Source organism: Panthera onca, chromosome A2, assembly GCF_046562875.1.
Source record: "Panthera onca isolate mPanOnc1 chromosome A2, mPanOnc1 haplotype 2, whole genome shotgun sequence".
Classification (NCBI taxonomy): Eukaryota; Metazoa; Chordata; class Mammalia; order Carnivora; family Felidae; genus Panthera; species Panthera onca.
In genome coordinates, this window is record NC_138340.1 from 38,938,645 (window position 1) to 38,955,820 (window position 17,176).

At 40.9% G+C, this 17,176-nt stretch overlaps 1 protein-coding gene and 1 pseudogene across 2 annotated transcripts in view; both read right to left on the reverse strand.

The window, feature by feature from the left end:
• EIF4E3 (eukaryotic translation initiation factor 4E family member 3) overlaps positions 1-17,176 on the reverse strand; it is a 224,931-nt gene that overhangs the window by 98,400 nt on the left and 109,355 nt on the right. The gene's annotated exons all lie outside the window — the stretch shown is intronic.
• On the reverse strand, positions 1,302-13,273 carry LOC132679835 (H/ACA ribonucleoprotein complex subunit 1-like; annotated as a pseudogene).

A 17,176-nucleotide genomic window follows, 5' to 3' on the forward strand; every position in this document is an offset into this window, starting at 1 on the left:
CCTTAGGTTAGCTAAGATACCTCAGAGCTAGGCAGGGTTCCTGACAGAGTCCTGGGCATCAGACCTACCTGTTGGAAAATCACAGCCCCATGATTACGACTGTGCCGCTCTGGGCAAATTCCTGAACCTTTCCAAGCCTCCGTTTGCTCCTCGGCAAAATAGCGGTAGTAACTGCACACATCTTACAGGGTTGCTGGGAGGAAGGAATTAGGAGAATACATGTGCATAGCTTAGCCCAGAGCTGGGTGCACAGTCAATGCTCAACAAATCTTAGTGCTTTGGGAAGTGCAGAGCATGATTCAAGACCCAGGAATCCTGACTCCCTGATCAAGGTTTCTCCAGGTTTGATCTGAGGGAATTCTAGGCCTCAGAGCTTGGAAGGAGAGAAACTTTTTACCTGGATTTTCTCAGTGCATATCAAATCATTCCTCTTAGGCTCCCGGCCCCGCCCACCTCTGCAACCCCGTCGGCCTCCATGTTACTAACTGTTGATGCAAGCATAAGATGGGGTAATAATTTTTTTTCTAAGTCAGAACTGAAAAACAGCAACAGAAGAGTTACCTCCCCAGGCAGGGACAATCGCAAGAGAGGAAACAAGGCTTCTTCAGATCAGTTTCTCCACCATTAGTGCTTCTAAAAGCACTAATGACTTTTAGAGCCAAATAATTCATTGCTCTGGGGGGCTGTTTTATACATTGCCTACTAGATGCCAGTGACACCCTCCCACAGGTGTGACAACCAAAGACATCTCCAGACCTTGCCAAATGTCCCCTGGGAGACAAAATTGCCCTCAGGTGAAAATCACTACTCTGGGTACCCCTACCCCCACCCCAGAGCAGGCATTCTGGGCAGGACTCTCTCTGGGCCACCAACATTCCTCTCCCTGCCGTTGGTATTTACCTGATAAAAAAGACAAGCAGAAATCCATTTCCTTTGCATCTGTAACTGAGTAGCCCATTTTTCTTTTCAAAACAGAGTGGCTTAGGGGCGCCTGGGTGGCTCAGTCAGTTAAGCATCTGACTCTGGATTTCAGCTCAGGTTGTGATCTCACAGTTCTTGGGTTCTCACCCCGTGTCCAGTTCTGTGCTGACAGCACAGAGCCTGCATGGGATTCTCTCTCTCTCTCCCCAACACCCCCACTCCCACTTGCTGTCTCTCTCTCAAAATTAAAACACACACACACACACACACACACACACACACACACACCAGAATGGCTTAAGATGAGGCCACTTCTAACTTGAATAGAGCTCAGGGTGGGCTCCGTAGCCCGGGTCAGTCACCTGCCAACCCCCTTCTAGTTCTGACAAAGCTCTTGGCAGTACTGCTTCGCTCCATCATGATTAAGCAGACTTTATTAGAGTCCATGACTCTATAAACAACGTCAGATGTGTTGTCAGCCTCACGGCTGTCGGTCTAAAAACAAAACGCAATAAAGGAAGTGGCGACAAATGGATGAGAACTTTAGGGATACTGCATCTCATAAGATGACGCATGGGGTTTAAATTAGGCAGAAACTTCATCTGGATGTTCTAATTAACATTCCCCTTCTTCTGGGAAGTCCAAGGGCATATGCATCTCAGGTGTAGGAAGCTAGGGAGTTTATTACGTGGGGGGGTCACCGGCCCCACCTTCTCACTGCTAATGCATCCATTCTCTGCGTGGCTCCTCAACAGCTCATGGAGCCCCACTGTTGGAACGATCAATGCTGGAAATGTCAGAATGATTACCGGATTGACTGAATGATTCGGAGCCAAAAAATATTTGTTTCCAAGACTTGCTAGCCTAGGCATTGTGATGGTTTTTACATCTAACCTGAGTCTAAGGATGCAGATGGGTTTTGGAGGAATTATCTGATCGTCTTGCGAGAAGCACAAGTAGGCGTCTGCCAGGGCCCCTCACACAAGCAAGCCTGATCTCCATGTCATGGAATCACTCATTCAACAAATACTCCCGGCATGCTCCTGTGTACCAAGCACTATTTTAAACAATAGGGAAGAGAAGTAAGCGAAAGATGAAAAAAATCCTTGCCCTTATGGAGGTTACATTCTAGTGAATTTCTTGGTGAACTCTATGTAATTTTTTCAACTGAAATTTTTTTAGAAGAAACTAGAGTGGGTAACCACCGATGTAAACTGACCAAGTTCGCCAAAAGGATGCATTTTGTTAGAGTTATCACTTAAACTCTAAGAAGATCCCAAATAAAACTTTTGTAGATTTGGAGGCACTGCATAAAAAGAGAAGTAAATGCATTGCAAAGGTAACATGGTCATTATGAACCCACTGCAAAGAAGTCTAAAGGTAAATTTACCAACAGTGGAAAGATCAGCTCGCTCTGAAAACCCATCTGAAGCCCCAGCTTAGTTAGAAAAAGGCTATTGGTCCCAGAAAGATTCAGAAAAACTAAATGATGCCAAAATATGGTTTGGGGGAGGGAGGGAAGGAGGCAGGACACATCTCTCAGTGGCATTCCATTGAAAAGCATTCGGGGCCCAGAGAGATACGGTGGAATAAAGATTAGATTCTGGCACACGTACAAGGCTCCAACTGAAACAACAAAATCAGTCTTCCCTCCGGGCCACAGAAAATAGCCTCTTCTGGATGCTTGTCTTAGGACACAGGACAGCAGAAGGTAGATGAGGCCAATCAAATCTTCCTTGGTTGTTCCAACAGACACTGGGCAGCATGAATTTTATGCTCAGGGGGAACGAATGGTGCATTTTCTGGGTCAGAATTCAGAAGTTAGAATTCTGGAGAAGAGATGATAATGGTCTGGATAATTTATATTATCATCCCCAAGGAAGCAAGGCATGTATGCTCCCAAGAATCAAGCATGGCTGGGCTGTGGGCCTCATGGCGACAGTCACATGTTTCTGAATGTTTGGAAGGGAAGTGTATTACCCACTTGTTTGTTTGTTTCCATCTTCCCTATAAACAGTTTGGTCTCCTTCGGGGGAAAAGAAATCATGTGAACAGAGAAAACAGACACACACATAGACACACTCCCTCAAAAATGCTTTGCTCCAGTATCCATTGAAGTCAGATTTTTCTAGGGCAAGAAAACTCTTAACAAGGAAGACCCCAGCTTTTCTCAAAGTTTCAGGTCAGGTTGAGTACTGAATACTAGGATTTGAAAAAATTACAGCAGCTCTTTGGTTATGTGGAATGTTAAAGTTGCCCTTTCTGGTTCACAATAAATAAATGTAGAATTTAGAATTCTCTCCTGTCTAGCTTCCTTACAAATGCTTCTCTCTAAAATTCACCTGTGTTAGGACTGCCTTCTTTAGGAAAATATTATTTTATGTCTATTTTATGTATCGATGATACTTGTGGTTAGTCTGTCTTTAATGACCTACTAGAGGACTGGAGCCTTTACCTTGCTGTTCCCTGTACCTGGCATGCTGTTCCTCAAGCTCTTTGCATGGCTACATCTTTCTAGCCTTCAGGTCTCAGTTAAAATGACACCCTTTTGGAGAAAACTTCCATGACCTCTTCTAGATACAGTCCTTCCCTTCTCCAAAATTTCTACCTTTCTGGCTTATTTCTTGATTAATTTACTCATTTATCACGTGGCTCTCTCCCTAGAAATAAGTTCCGCGAGGCCAGAGACCTCTCTGTTTTGCTCATTACAAATTCCTCAGCGCACACACTGAATACTTAAATATTTGAGTGAATGAATGAACAAACGAAGGATCAAGCAATGGGGTCACTCCGCCGTCAGGAGACTCCATCGCTTTTGGCCTTCACTTCCCCCACTATAAAATAATGGTAATAACACTCAACTCAGAAAAGAGAGATCGAATTCAAAGTGAAGGTTCCCTTTACAGGGATCTCAAACACAAGAGTGGCTTTGCCGAGCATCAGATTCTGGAGGCCAGCGAGAGGGCTGCGGGGGGAGTCCTGAGGAAGTGAGTGAGCGGGGTAGGGCCCTGAGAGCCACGAGTGGGGTCTCCACTCACCTGAGAAGCCACCAGCAGTAAGCCCTCTATGTCAGCTCCAGCAGACAAAGAGAAACCTGGACCTCTAGTGACCTTTCTGTCTCCTAGCTCAACAAATGTATTTACATGAGTTCTTTTAGACTTAAAGCTTCACGTGGATCCCAGAACCACCAAGACCTTTTAATTGTATGAACAGACACACAGGAGATCTTTCAAAGTTATTTAAAATTGGAAATGTATGCCGTAGGGAATAAAGCCAGGCAAGTATCATATTCGGAACTGAAACACATAATGCATAGCTATAAAATAATGCCAGTGAACACACACACAGAGAACTGCATTTATGGTTCCCAATGTGTGCAGTAGACTTAAAAGTATTCACCTTCGAGATCTCTGCATTTATTCCTACAATGATTCCATTCATCAAACCACATTTGGATCTCCCTTTTTGGAATTTCCTTCAGAAAATTAAGACACTGGTTAAAACATTGCCTCTTATGGTAAATGTTATCCACGTGGCTCGGTTTGATTTTTGAAAATGACCAAACAGTAATTCAGAGCATGCCTTGGGGTTGGGAGGGAGAGCAACCAAGTGGGTAATTCCTGGTGTTTTACTGAAATAATGAAGCCGGGGTTTCTTGCGTTGTTCAAAAAGAAGCTTTAAAGACAATAATCAAAAGTGAAATTCAAAAGATGTTCCACTGGTTTCATCATTCAAACAAACAGAGAATTTCCAAGGTAGGAAATCTTGAAGGACGACATTCTTTCAGATCTATAACACGTAATATGTTTATTTAAAAATTCCATCTGATGACTTACAGAACAACCTTATATGGGAAAAGTAGCTTCCAAATGCGTACAACCCCCACTTCTCAATAGCCATGTGTTACATTAGGATCTGTATGTTTTGATTCTGGTATCTAATGTGAGAAATTGAAGATACAATTCCTCTTGCTTTTCAATCAGTCCTAAGCAAGATCAAACGAATAGGAGGAAGCCTCTTGTAAACATTATTAATCACTTGTTTTATGAAAGTTGCCGGGGTGCATCATTACAGCTTTTTCTTAATGCTTTTTTAAAAATCATAATCAAACCTGAAAATTTGGAAAACAGTGAATATAAATAATAAGAAACAAACACCAGTAATCCCATCATCTATAAGTAATCACAGTAAACATCTGGGCACGTATCTTTCCCTATCTTTTTCTAGCATGTCTGTTTGTATACTGTAGAAACGAATTGCTTAGGATGGATGGCCTATTCTGCCACTTCATAGCGGTGGGTCCTTGGGCAAGGTACTCTGTGCCTCTGTTACATCATCGGTAAAATGGGAGTAATCACACTAGTCTTGTGCATCACAGCAATCGTATGACATGGGAACATTAAGGTTATAATCTCGTGTCTAACACATAATAAGATGCAAATGAATTATACCCTCATTTTTATTATACAATTTGGACTGTAGCTATTATCGCTGAAAATTATATTATGAGCATTTTCCTTCACAGTTTTTTTAAATTCTACTACACAAGCCTAATTAAAACTTGGAGCTATTAGGGGCACTTGGGTGGCTCCATCAGTTAAGCATCAGGTCATGATCTCACAGTCGGTGAGTTCAAGTCCCGCATGGAGCTCTGCACTGATGGCACAGAGTCTGCTTGGGATTCCCTCTCTCTCTGACCCTCCCTGGCTTGTTCTCTCCCCCTCTCTCTCTCTTTTTCTCTCAAAAATAAATAAATAAACTTAAAAAAAAACCTCGGAACTACTAATCTGTTAAACAAAACTACTCACAGTTTGGTAAATAGAAAAAGTTGTAACCTGATATGAAGGCAGAAATGTCAAAGCAGCCGGTAGCTGATATATATATATATTTTTAAAGATTCCTCGGAACTCAATGACAAAACCAACACGATTGACATCCCTGACAGTAGGTTCAGGCACAAAGGGGAAGTTTAGTCTTTTCCAGTGGTTCTAAACTGGGGGAAATTGTGCCCCCCCAGGGAACATTTGTTAGTGTATGGAGACATTGGTCGCAATTTGGAGAGCAAGGTTATTGGCATCTGGTGAGTAGAGGCCAGAGGTGCGGCTAAGCATCTTACAAGGCCCAGGACAATTCCTATTGCAAAGAAGTATCTGGCCCTTTAAATGTCAGTACTGCTGACATTTAAACCGGGAAACCCTGTCTAGTCCTAATGAGCTGTAGTATCTCAAACAAGTCACCTTCCCTAATAATGAGGGTGATGATGATGACAGCCCCATTGATTGAACACTACAACCAAGGGCTAGGTTAAATGCTTCCTGTACATTATTCTGGTTTTACTTTCCTGCAGTCGTATGATGGAGTCTCTATTTTCACACACCGTATGGGTAAATACAGGCCCAAGAGGGTAAAGAACTTTGCCCCAAATTGCACCATTGGCAAGTTGTATAGCTTTAGGTCAAGCTTGTGTCATTGAACTCTTGGGGATTCATTCTAAGTTCCAACATTCCTGGGCCTCACCCTGAACTTCCGCATGTCTCCAGACATGTAAGAGATAGGTTATAATCTCCTGATAGAGATTCCATCTCATATGCCACTGCACTGGCATTTTAGCAGGAACCTGGGATACCATGTCAATAAAGATTATGTGGCCATGACGGCCCAACAGAAAAAAACAAAAACCAAAAAACATGATTGATGATTGATTTTTTGCTACAGGCAGAGGAGGGAAGAATAGGATATTTGTGCCACATGTTTATCTGTGGACTAGATGATCTTACATAATAAGTCTGTCCGAGGGCCAACCACCTATGTTCCTATGCTTTCTTTTCTCCAACATGAACAGCACAAGAGCTCTTGGCCAAAAGCCATCTGCAGAATTGTGCACATCAAAGTGAATCAAGGGCTGAACAGCCTATTGCAAGGGCTTTATTCAACACACAGTTTTCCCTGGTTTGCAGGAAAACTGCTGAAAACTCTCAAGTCCCAGCCTACATAAGACAGAAAACATCAAAGTTCATGAAAATCACAGCACACCTCCACCCAGAGTCAAAGCCAAGAACAAACAACTTTGGGATTGGACTGATTTCATAAAATAATCTGAGTGAAGTAAAAAAACAGCAACGACGACGAAGTTTAGGGAGGCCAAATAATAATCTACTACATTTTTTAAAAATTATGCAATGTTTAGCAAACTGAGATCATTGGGGGAAAAAAAAAGAAAAAGAATCACACAAACTTTGCTAAACAAAGTCACATACCAACAAACATTTAAACCACTGGAACCAAGATGGGGAACGGAGGCTTGTTTTTAGTTACAAAGATCTGAGGGATGGGGTGGGAAATAAACAAAAATCCACGGGGAAAATCATTAATAAGATACTCTCAACTATTTTCCCACAAGTAACTTCTTTAAAAAAAAAATAGAAAGAAAAGCTATAGCCTCTGTTAAAAAAGCCAATGTCCTGCATTCCTGTCCAAATAAAACCTCTGTGCAAGCAGTCAACCAAAACTCTGAAATTCCATTGTCATAACATTATGTCTGTGGGGTACCACTTCAGAATATCTTCCAAAAAAAAAAAAAAAGAGAAAGAGAGACAGAGAGAGATGAGTAATTAATACAGTGCTCTGTAATGAAGGGGCAAGGAAAATTAACAAAAGAAAACCCATTCAGAAAGAAACTATGAGAAAATCTGAATTTATATCCTGGGAGTGTATCTTTTCAGGGGCTTCCTGTTTACTAACAAAAAGAACAACAAACACACACACACACCGCCCACATCAAGTTTTCCAGGAAGTTAGATATTTAAATAAAACAACATTGGGACTTCTTTCATGAAAGCAAAGTCATTTCTTCCTAAACCACCTCTATTTTTGATGGATGAACTGGTGTAGCTTTTATTACAGGAGTGGAAAATTGATTCTGAGGTATCACATTTCCGTCTGACTGAAAGATTCCAAGGCATATGGAGAGAAAACAATATGCAACACATAATTTTTTCTTATGAAATAAGCTGTTTTTTTTTTTATCAAATCGTCTTACAAGCATAATCATCCGTCTCTGTACCGCAAAAGCAAATAAGTATTGAAAACTATCCTTAAGTAAGATGCATTTTACTAATGTCAAGCTTAAGGCAACTCAGCAAGAGATGACAACACTGTACTAAATTATTTACATTCGTGACATCTTAGCTGTGTCTACAAGACACGAAAATATTGTGATGAAAAGAGAAAGTCAGTAATTGCTCAGATATTATGTCTAGTCACCGGCAGCTGGAATTTCCTCAGTATTGGCGCTCCCTCTCTCTCTTTTGCAAAGTTCACTGAGCGGGCTTTTCTCAGCACTTCTGTCTGTCACCTCACACCCCCCTGGCTCCAGGAGCTCCTTGCTTCCCCCTCTGGGGGGGGGGGGGGCTCCACACATCCCCATTTGGGAACTGACTTCCGGTGGGCAGTCCCTAGCCGGCCACATTGAATTCTGGCCTCTGTGAATTTTCTTAATTATCAAGGGTTTTTTTGGGGTTTTCTGTTTTGTTTTGGTTTGGTTTTTCTGTTCGAAGACCTTGACTCTTCCATAATTATTCTAAGAGTTGAGGAAGAAAAATCACCTAGCTATCCCCCTTTTTCCTCCAAATGTTCCTCCACCTTATCCTAAAGAAATAGCTTCTCAGGGTACCTGGGTGGCTCAGTCAGCTCAGTGCCCTTCTTTGGATCAGGTCATGATCTCGCTGTTTGTTGAGTTCGAGCCCTGCAACAGGTTCTGTGCTGACAGCTCAGAGCGTGGAGCCTGCTTCTGATTCTGCGTCTCCCTCTCTCTCTGCCCCTCCCCCAATCTCTCTCAAAAATAAATATTTTTTAAATTAAAAAACTAAATAGTTTCTCTTATAAGTAAATGCTTCCCCCTGTCTTTTTTTTTCCCTAAATGAAAACTGCCCAATTATTAAGCACCCACAGAGTTACAAGCATTGTACAAAACATTAAAACACATGTTCCTTCTCTTTTAGAGCAAAAATGCCTATTCTGTGGCACTCTTTTGTTTTGTTTTGTTTTGTTTTGTTTTTTGAGAGAGAGAGAGACAGAGCAGAGTGCAAGCAGGGCAGGGGCAGAGAGAGAGGGACACAGAGAATCCGAAGCAGGCTCCAGGCTCTGAGCTGTCAGCACAGAGCCTGATGCAGGGCTGGAACCCACGAACCTCGAGATCATGACCTGAGCTGAAGTGGGACTCTCAACTGACTGAGCCACCCAGGCGCCCCTGTGGCATTCATTTTTGCATGGCGTTGACATTTTAGTTCTAGTGTCATAAAATGACCAGGTCTTCAAGACTTGCTCAAGAAACAAGTTTCTGACCCACAGCCATCGATCCCGCAGGAAGTTTCTCTGTCAGCTGTTACGCTTCACATCCTCTCCCTCTGAAACCACCACCGCCTTCCTCCTCTGAAGCTCCACCCTCCACCTCCTTTTCCACCTCGGCCACATCCTGCTCTTCCTCCTACTCGACCTCCCCTCTGCCACCACCTCCTTTCTCACCTGGAGGTCGAGGTAAAAACTTCTGCCTTGCTAGCAGGGTATATGGGTCCATATAAAACTTCTGCAGTTTTTTTGTTTTTTTAAAAGGAAGATACCTTTATAGTTTCTGACGATTTAACTGAAAAATAAAAATCTCAAAGTTGTCCAAATAGTTCACCTTACCAATTTGTTCTTTGTTCTCTCAAACAAACCAGAGCGTTGAAAGAAGGCACCTTATTTTCATCTATAGTACATTTACAAACTATGTCCTCGTCACCAGGATGCAGCAACTCTCCTAATAAAAACAACACCTTCCGGAGGTCCTTGGCCTTGGCCTTTGGTAAAGCCTGTGCGGCCATATCCTGTCCACATCCTCCTCTGCTGCCACTGCACATGTGAAATGACCACCTCCACGTGGGACGTGGTTGCTGCTGCCATGGGGAATGAAGCCCCCACCTCAATGAAAGCCTCCACGACCTCCACCTTGAAAAGACATGCTTGCTCTACTGATGCCACGTGCACCTCTGGCCAAACCCCACATCTGTGATGGACAGGAGTCTGAGCATTCTCCAAACTAACCCCCCCGCCAACTTCTTCCCAAGTCTTCCTTCCACAGTCCATCCTCATTTGCAGTCTCCTCTCACAATGAAGCTACTGCCTCTCCGTCCTCCGTGGCCCAGGGAGTGCCAGGATAGCATGGTCATGACAAGCAGAATTTAAAATCATACTTGGGGCACCGGGGTGGCTCATTCGGTTAGGCGTCTGACTCTAGCTCGGGTCATGAAGGCACGGTTCGTGAGGTCGAGCCTGGCATTGGGCTCTGCACTGACCGTGTAGAGTCTGCTTGGGATTTTCTCTCTCTCCCTACATCTCTGCTCCTCCCCAACTCATGCTTTCTCTCTCAAAATCAACAAATAAACTTTTAAAACATTACAAAAAAATAATCAAGTCACACTTGCCCTTGGATCTAATTCAGCCAATTATGATTTGTGTGTCCTTGGGGTAGTTACCTCTCCTCTCCAATCCTCACTTTTCATATCTGTACAATACCATGGGGTATTCATCTGTGTGGTTTGGCATAACAAATACCACACACAGGGTGGCTTAAACAAAAGACATTTATTTTCTCACAGTTCTGGAAGCCAGAAGTACAAGATCAAGGTGCCAGCAGCGTTGGTCTCTGGTGAGACTCCCTTCCTGGCTTATAGATGGTCACCTTCTCACTGTGCCCTCACATGGTCTTTCCTCTGTGCCCACAGTGAGCGGGGGGAGGGGGGGGGTGTGGGGGGATCTCCGGTGTGTCTTCCTCTTCTTAAAGGACACCAGCCCTACCAGGCTAGGGCCTGAGCCTTATGACCTCATTTAATATTAACTACCTTCTGATAGGCCTTATCCAAATATAGTCCCACTGGAGGTTAAGACATCAACATATGCATTTTAGGGGGACACAGTTCAGTCTATAACAAATAGTATTCCTGTCTCCTAGAGTTACATGAGCAATGTGCTCATGTCAAGATGCAGACACCAAGACACTTTACTGGGGAAAATGCCTGGGAGGGTAATGGGGGAAATGAAGGAAGCAAAGAGCTATCAGATCACAAAGAGTGTCTGAATGATGCTATAGAGGCAGAGGGCAAAGAAGGGAGTTTGGGTAGGGAAAGACTTAGATTACAGCAACACTTGCAAGGAAGTTTCAGCAAAGTCAAAGTCCTGAAACCCAAATCCCTGTTGTACTCAATTGCTGGTGGGGGGCGCTGGGGGAAAAGGCTGTGGGAAGTGCTGGGAACACAATGGTGGCTTCAGAGGACAGCAGGTGGGACCATTAGTCAATTATGCTATGATCTGAGGAGAGTCACTGCATGTCTACCACCAGGATCAAGTTCAAAAACTCACATGGAGCCCCTACCCCCGATCTCAGAGTACAGGCTGTGTAACATAGTGGTGGTGATAGACAATTCCAATGATGGTGATCATGATGACATCATTCTTTCCACTTTACTGAGGTTCTTAGAATCTGACTCACATGGAATCCACTCATGAGCTGCCATCATTCTCTGAAGCTCCAAAATCTTTCCTGGTGAGCTGATCCGATAATGTCCTTGTTCTCCAGTACTCAACTGACCTTCCCATCCAAACACTTTTGTAAACATCTACTGAGCAGTAACATGTATTTTATCATCACCCAAAGAATCAGGGTAACCCTACGGTCACCCCAGTTTACTCTCTGGAGAAATATTCCAGGCTACTGACATAGGAAGAGGAATGAGGCAGAGCCTGGCCCACTCCTTGAGTTGAGAGCACAGAGGTGGCAGATCAGGCAGGCAAAAGTGGCTAAGGTTCACTTGGCAGGGTACCAGACAGAGTATAAGGAGAGGGGACTCAGAGATTTGCTGAGAGTCCCCTTGATTATTTAGTGGAGAACTGATCTTCCATGAATGTGAAAAACCACCTGAAGCCTGAGGTAGGGAGAATCACTCAAAAGAATCAGAAGAAATCCTTTGTAGAGCTCATGTGCTACCAGAAATAGTAGATGATCTCCTTAATCAGAGTGAAAAACTTTGTAATTCACAGGGCATCAGGGGCAGTACTCAGAAGGGTCTTTCCACAGTAATGGGGAATCACAAACCCTAACCCAATGCTGATCTGGCCCCAACCAACAAAGCTTAAAAGCAAGTCCCAAATAGGACAAACTACTCCCAAGTAACTTAACCTTGTCCCAGAACAAAGTCCAAGAATGTTTAAAGGAATACAAAAATATCCAGCACTTAACAAGGTAAAATCCAAAATATCTAGCATCCCATCAAAAATTACCAGGCATATAAAAGTGAAAATTGGACCCATAATAATGAGAAAAGTCAATCAAAACCAATCCCAAACTGATACTAATGTTAGAATTATCAAGCAAAGACATTCAAAATTGTCCCAAGGAAAATCAGAAAATATTTTGATTTGAATAAAAATTAAATCCAGCATGCCAAAATGTGTAGGATACAACTTAAGCAGTATTTATATGGAAATTTGTAGCACTTGGAAACAAAGATCTCAAATCAACAATTGAAGCCTCTTACTTAAGACACAACAAAAATAAGAGTAAATAATTCCATGGCAAGGCAGAAGGGAGTCCTAATAAATACAATAAGAAACTGAAAACAGGGGCACCTGGGAGGCTCAGTTGGTTAACCATCTGACTTTGGCTCAGATCATGATCTCATGGTTTGTGGGTTGGAACCCCACATCAGGTTCTGTGCTGTGCAGAGCCTGCTTTGGATTCTTTCTCTCTGCCCCTCCCCTGCTCATGCTCTCTCATCTCTCTTTCTCTCTCTCAAAATAAATAAATAAACTTCAAAAAAAAATTAAGAGAAGAAACTGAAAATAAAAATAATAGGAAAAAATATCAATGAAATGAAAAGGTGATTATTTGAAAAGATCAATAAAAATGACAAACCGCTAACCAGATCTACAAAGAAAAGCTGAAAGAAGATGCAAATTATCACATCAAAAATGAAAAAGGAGACATCACTACAGACTCCACACACACTGAAATGATAACTATATACACATACATTTAAAAACTTAGAGGTCGGGGTGCCTGGGTGGCTCAGTCAGTTGGGCGGCCGACTTCGGCTCAGGTCACGATCTCGCGGTACGTGAGTTTGAGCCCCGCGTCGGGCTCTGTGCTGACAGCTCGGAGCCTGGAGCCTGTTTCAGATTCTGTGTCTCCCTCTCTCTGACCTTCCCCCATTCATGCTCTGTCTCTCTCTGTCTCAAAAATAAATAAACATTAAAAAAAAATTAAAAAAAATAAATAAATAAAAATAAAAACGTAGAGGTAACGAACCAATTTCTTAAAAGCAACAAACTCTCAAAATTCAGAAGAAAGAATAATCTTATACTTATCTAGAAATCAAATTTATAGTTAAAAATCTTCTGCTGCCGGTGTACCTGGGTGGGTCAGTTGGTTAAACATCTGACTCTTGACCTTGGCTCAGGTCATGATCTCAGGGTTTCAGAGTTTGAGCCCGGCATGAGGATTCTCTCTCTCCTCTTTCTGCTCTGCCCCCTAACTCAAAATAAGTAAATCAACTTAAAAAAATCTGCCTCTCCAAAACAAACAAATGAACAAACCAAAAAACCTCTTCCAGTTCCCAGATACTTTAACTGGCAAACTGTTCCAAACATCTAAAGATGCAATAAGACTAATGCTAAACAATCTTTGCCAGGAAACAGAAGAGGAGAAAACATTTCCCAATTAATTATATAAGGCCCATTACCCTGATATCAAAACCAGAAAAAGGCAGCACAAGAAAAATACAGACCAATATGCTTTATGAACATAGCTGCAAAAATTCTCAACAAAATATTAGGGAATCAAATCCAGCAACATATAAAAAGAAAATACATCACAACCAAATGGGATTTATCCCAGGAATATAAATCCATTTAAAATTCAAAAACAGTCAGTGTAATCTATCATATCAAAGCTATAAAGAAGAAATACCACATCATCAGATACTTAATGCAAAAAAAAAACTTCAATAAAATTCAGTATTTAGGGGTTCCTGGGTAACTCAGTCAGTTAAGCATATGACTCTTGATCTTGGCTCAGGTCAAGATCTCACAGTCATGAGATCAAGCCCCACGTCTGGCTCTGTGCTGACAGGGCAGAGCCTGCTTGGGATTCTCTCTCTCTCTCTCTCTCTCTCTGCCCCTCTCCTGTTTGTGCTCTCTCTCTCAAACTAAATAAAAATAAACTTAAAAAAATTAGTATTTATTCATGATTTAAAAACTCAACAAACCAGAAATAGAAGGGAACTACATCAGCCTGATAAAGACCGAATGCTTTCCTAAACACAATGATGTGTCCTTTTACTACTCCTACTCAACATCATACTAAAAGTCCTAGTTAGTAGTAAGAAGTAGTAATAAAAGACAACTAGCTCATAAAGGAAGAAATAAAACTGTGCCTAGTCACAGATGATGTGATTATGTAGAAAATTCCAAGAAATCTCAAAAAAACAAACAAACCCAAACTCACCCCTCTTAGAACTATTAAGTGAGGGGACGACTGAATGGCTCAATCAGTTAAGCATCTGACATCGGTTCAGGTCACGATCTCACCATTTGTGAGTTCAAGTCCTGCATCTGGTGAGACTGAGCCCCGCTTCAGGTAAGCACAAGCCTGCTTCCGGTGGGCTCAAGCCCTGTTTCAAGTGAGCCCCGCTTTGGGTGAGCCCTGCTTCTCTCTCTCCCTCTCTCTCTCTGCCCCTCACTCACTTGAGCCCTCTCTCTCTCTAAAAAAAGAAAAGAAAAGAAAAGAAAAGAAAAGAAAAGAAAAGGAAAGGAAAGGAAAGAAAAGAAAAAAGAAAAGAAAAGAAAAGAAAAGAAAAGAAAAAACTAATAAGTGAGTTAATATGGTCATAGGATTCAGGGTCAGCTGTGCAAAAAGCTGTGCAAAAAACAAACAATCTGATTAAAAAATGGGCAGAGCGTCTGAATATATATTTTTCCAAAGAACACATACAGATGGCCAATGGTACATGGGAAGATGCTCCATGTCACTAATCAAATCCACAGTGAAATATCACCTCACACCTATTAGAATGGCTATTATAAAAAAGACAAGAGATATCAAGTATTGGTGAGGATACAGAGAAAAGGGAACCCATGTGCACTGCTGTTGTGAAGGTTAATTAATACAGCCACGGTGAAAAAAGTATGGAAATTCTTTAAAAATTATAAATAAAACTACCATATGACCCAGCAATCTACTTCTAGGTGTTTATTAGAAGAAAACAAAAACACTAACTCAAAAAGATCTATGCACCCCCATGTTCATTGCAGCATTATTTATAAGAGTCAACACATATATCAACAATAGCCAAACTATGGGAAAAACACAAATGTCCATTCACTGATGAATGGATAAAGAAGATATGGAATATATATACAATGGAATATTAGCCATCAAAAAGAATGAAATCATGAAATCTTGCCATTTGCAATGATGTGGATGGAGCTAGAGTGTATTATGCTGAGTGAAATACGTCAGTCAAAGACAAATTCCATTTGATTTCACTCATGTGGAATTTAACAAACAGATGAACATATGAGAAGAAAAAAAGAAAGGGAAATAAACCATAAGGGACTCTTAATGATAGAGAACAAACTGAGGGTTGATAGAGGGAGGTGGATGGGGAATGGGCTAAATGGGTGATGGGTATAAAGGAGGGCGCCTGTTATGATGGGCACTGGGTGTAATAGTGATGAATCACTAAATCCTATTCCTGAAACCAATATTACATTATATATTAACTAACTAGAATTTAAATTCAAATTTTGAAAAAAAAATCAACACATACCTAAGTGTCCATTGATAGATGAATGAACACACACACACACACACACACACACACACACACACACACAGAGTATTATCCAGCCATAAGAAAAGAATGAAATCTTGCCATCTGCAAAAACATGGATAGACCTTGAGGGCATTGTGCTAAGTGAAACAAGTCAGACAGAGAAATACAAATACCATATGATCTTACTTATATATGAAATCAAAAACAAATAAAACAAAACAACAAAACCAGAGCTCAAAGATGATAGAAAACAGATTGGTCATTTCCAGAGGTTGGCGGGGGAGGTGGTGCACAAAATGGGTGAAGGGAGTCAAAAGGTACTAACTTACAGCTATAAAAAAATAGGTCATAGGGATATAATGCACAGCAATGTGACTATAGTTAATAAAACTATATTGCATATTTGAAAGTTGCTAAGAGAGAAAATCTTAAAAGTTTTCATCATACACACAGAAAAATGTAACTAAGTATGGGGACAGATACTAACTAGACTTACTTTGGTGATCATTTCATCATATATATATATATATATATATATATATATATATATATATATAAAATCATGTTGTACACCTGAAACTACTATAATGTTATATGTAAATCATAGTTCAATAAAAAAAAAAAGCAAGGCAGAAATATTAGACAGTTATATTAGGGCTAATATAACTGTTGGCTACAGAACTGAATATATACAGTACTGTATTTCTTGCTGATTTTAATTTACGGATTCTGTACATAAATATGGTTAGAGAAAAAAACAATTTATGTTTCTATAAACTAATAATGAACAACTGGAACCCAACTTAAAAAAAATCCCATCTATAATAGCTCAAAACTAGTTATAAATCTAGTAAAACATATATAGGATATATATGGTGATAATCACAAAATTCTGATCAAAGTAGTTAAAGAAAACGTAAGTAAATAGAGACATACCATGTTCATGGATCGAAATACTGAAAATAATTAAAAGGTAAATTCCTCACAAATTGATCTATAAATTTAGGAAATTTCAATAAAAATTCCAACAGGATTTTTTTGTAGATAGAGAATATGATTCTAAAATTTACATGGAAAGCAAACAACCAAAATAGCAAAAGCAAATTAAAAAAAAAAAGAAACTGGAGAACTCACACTACTGCCTTTAAAAATTATTACAATACCACTTGAGACACTTGAGACTATGTTGTACTGGCAGAAGGATAGACATACAGATCAGAAGAATAGAATACAGTTTAGAAATAAACATGGCCAATTGATTTTGACAGAGGTAGGAAGGCAACTGAATAGAGAAAGGATGGTCTTTTCAACAAGCAATATTGCAACAAACAGATGTACATATGTTAAAAAAAACAAGTGAACCTCAACCTATACCTCACACTTTATAC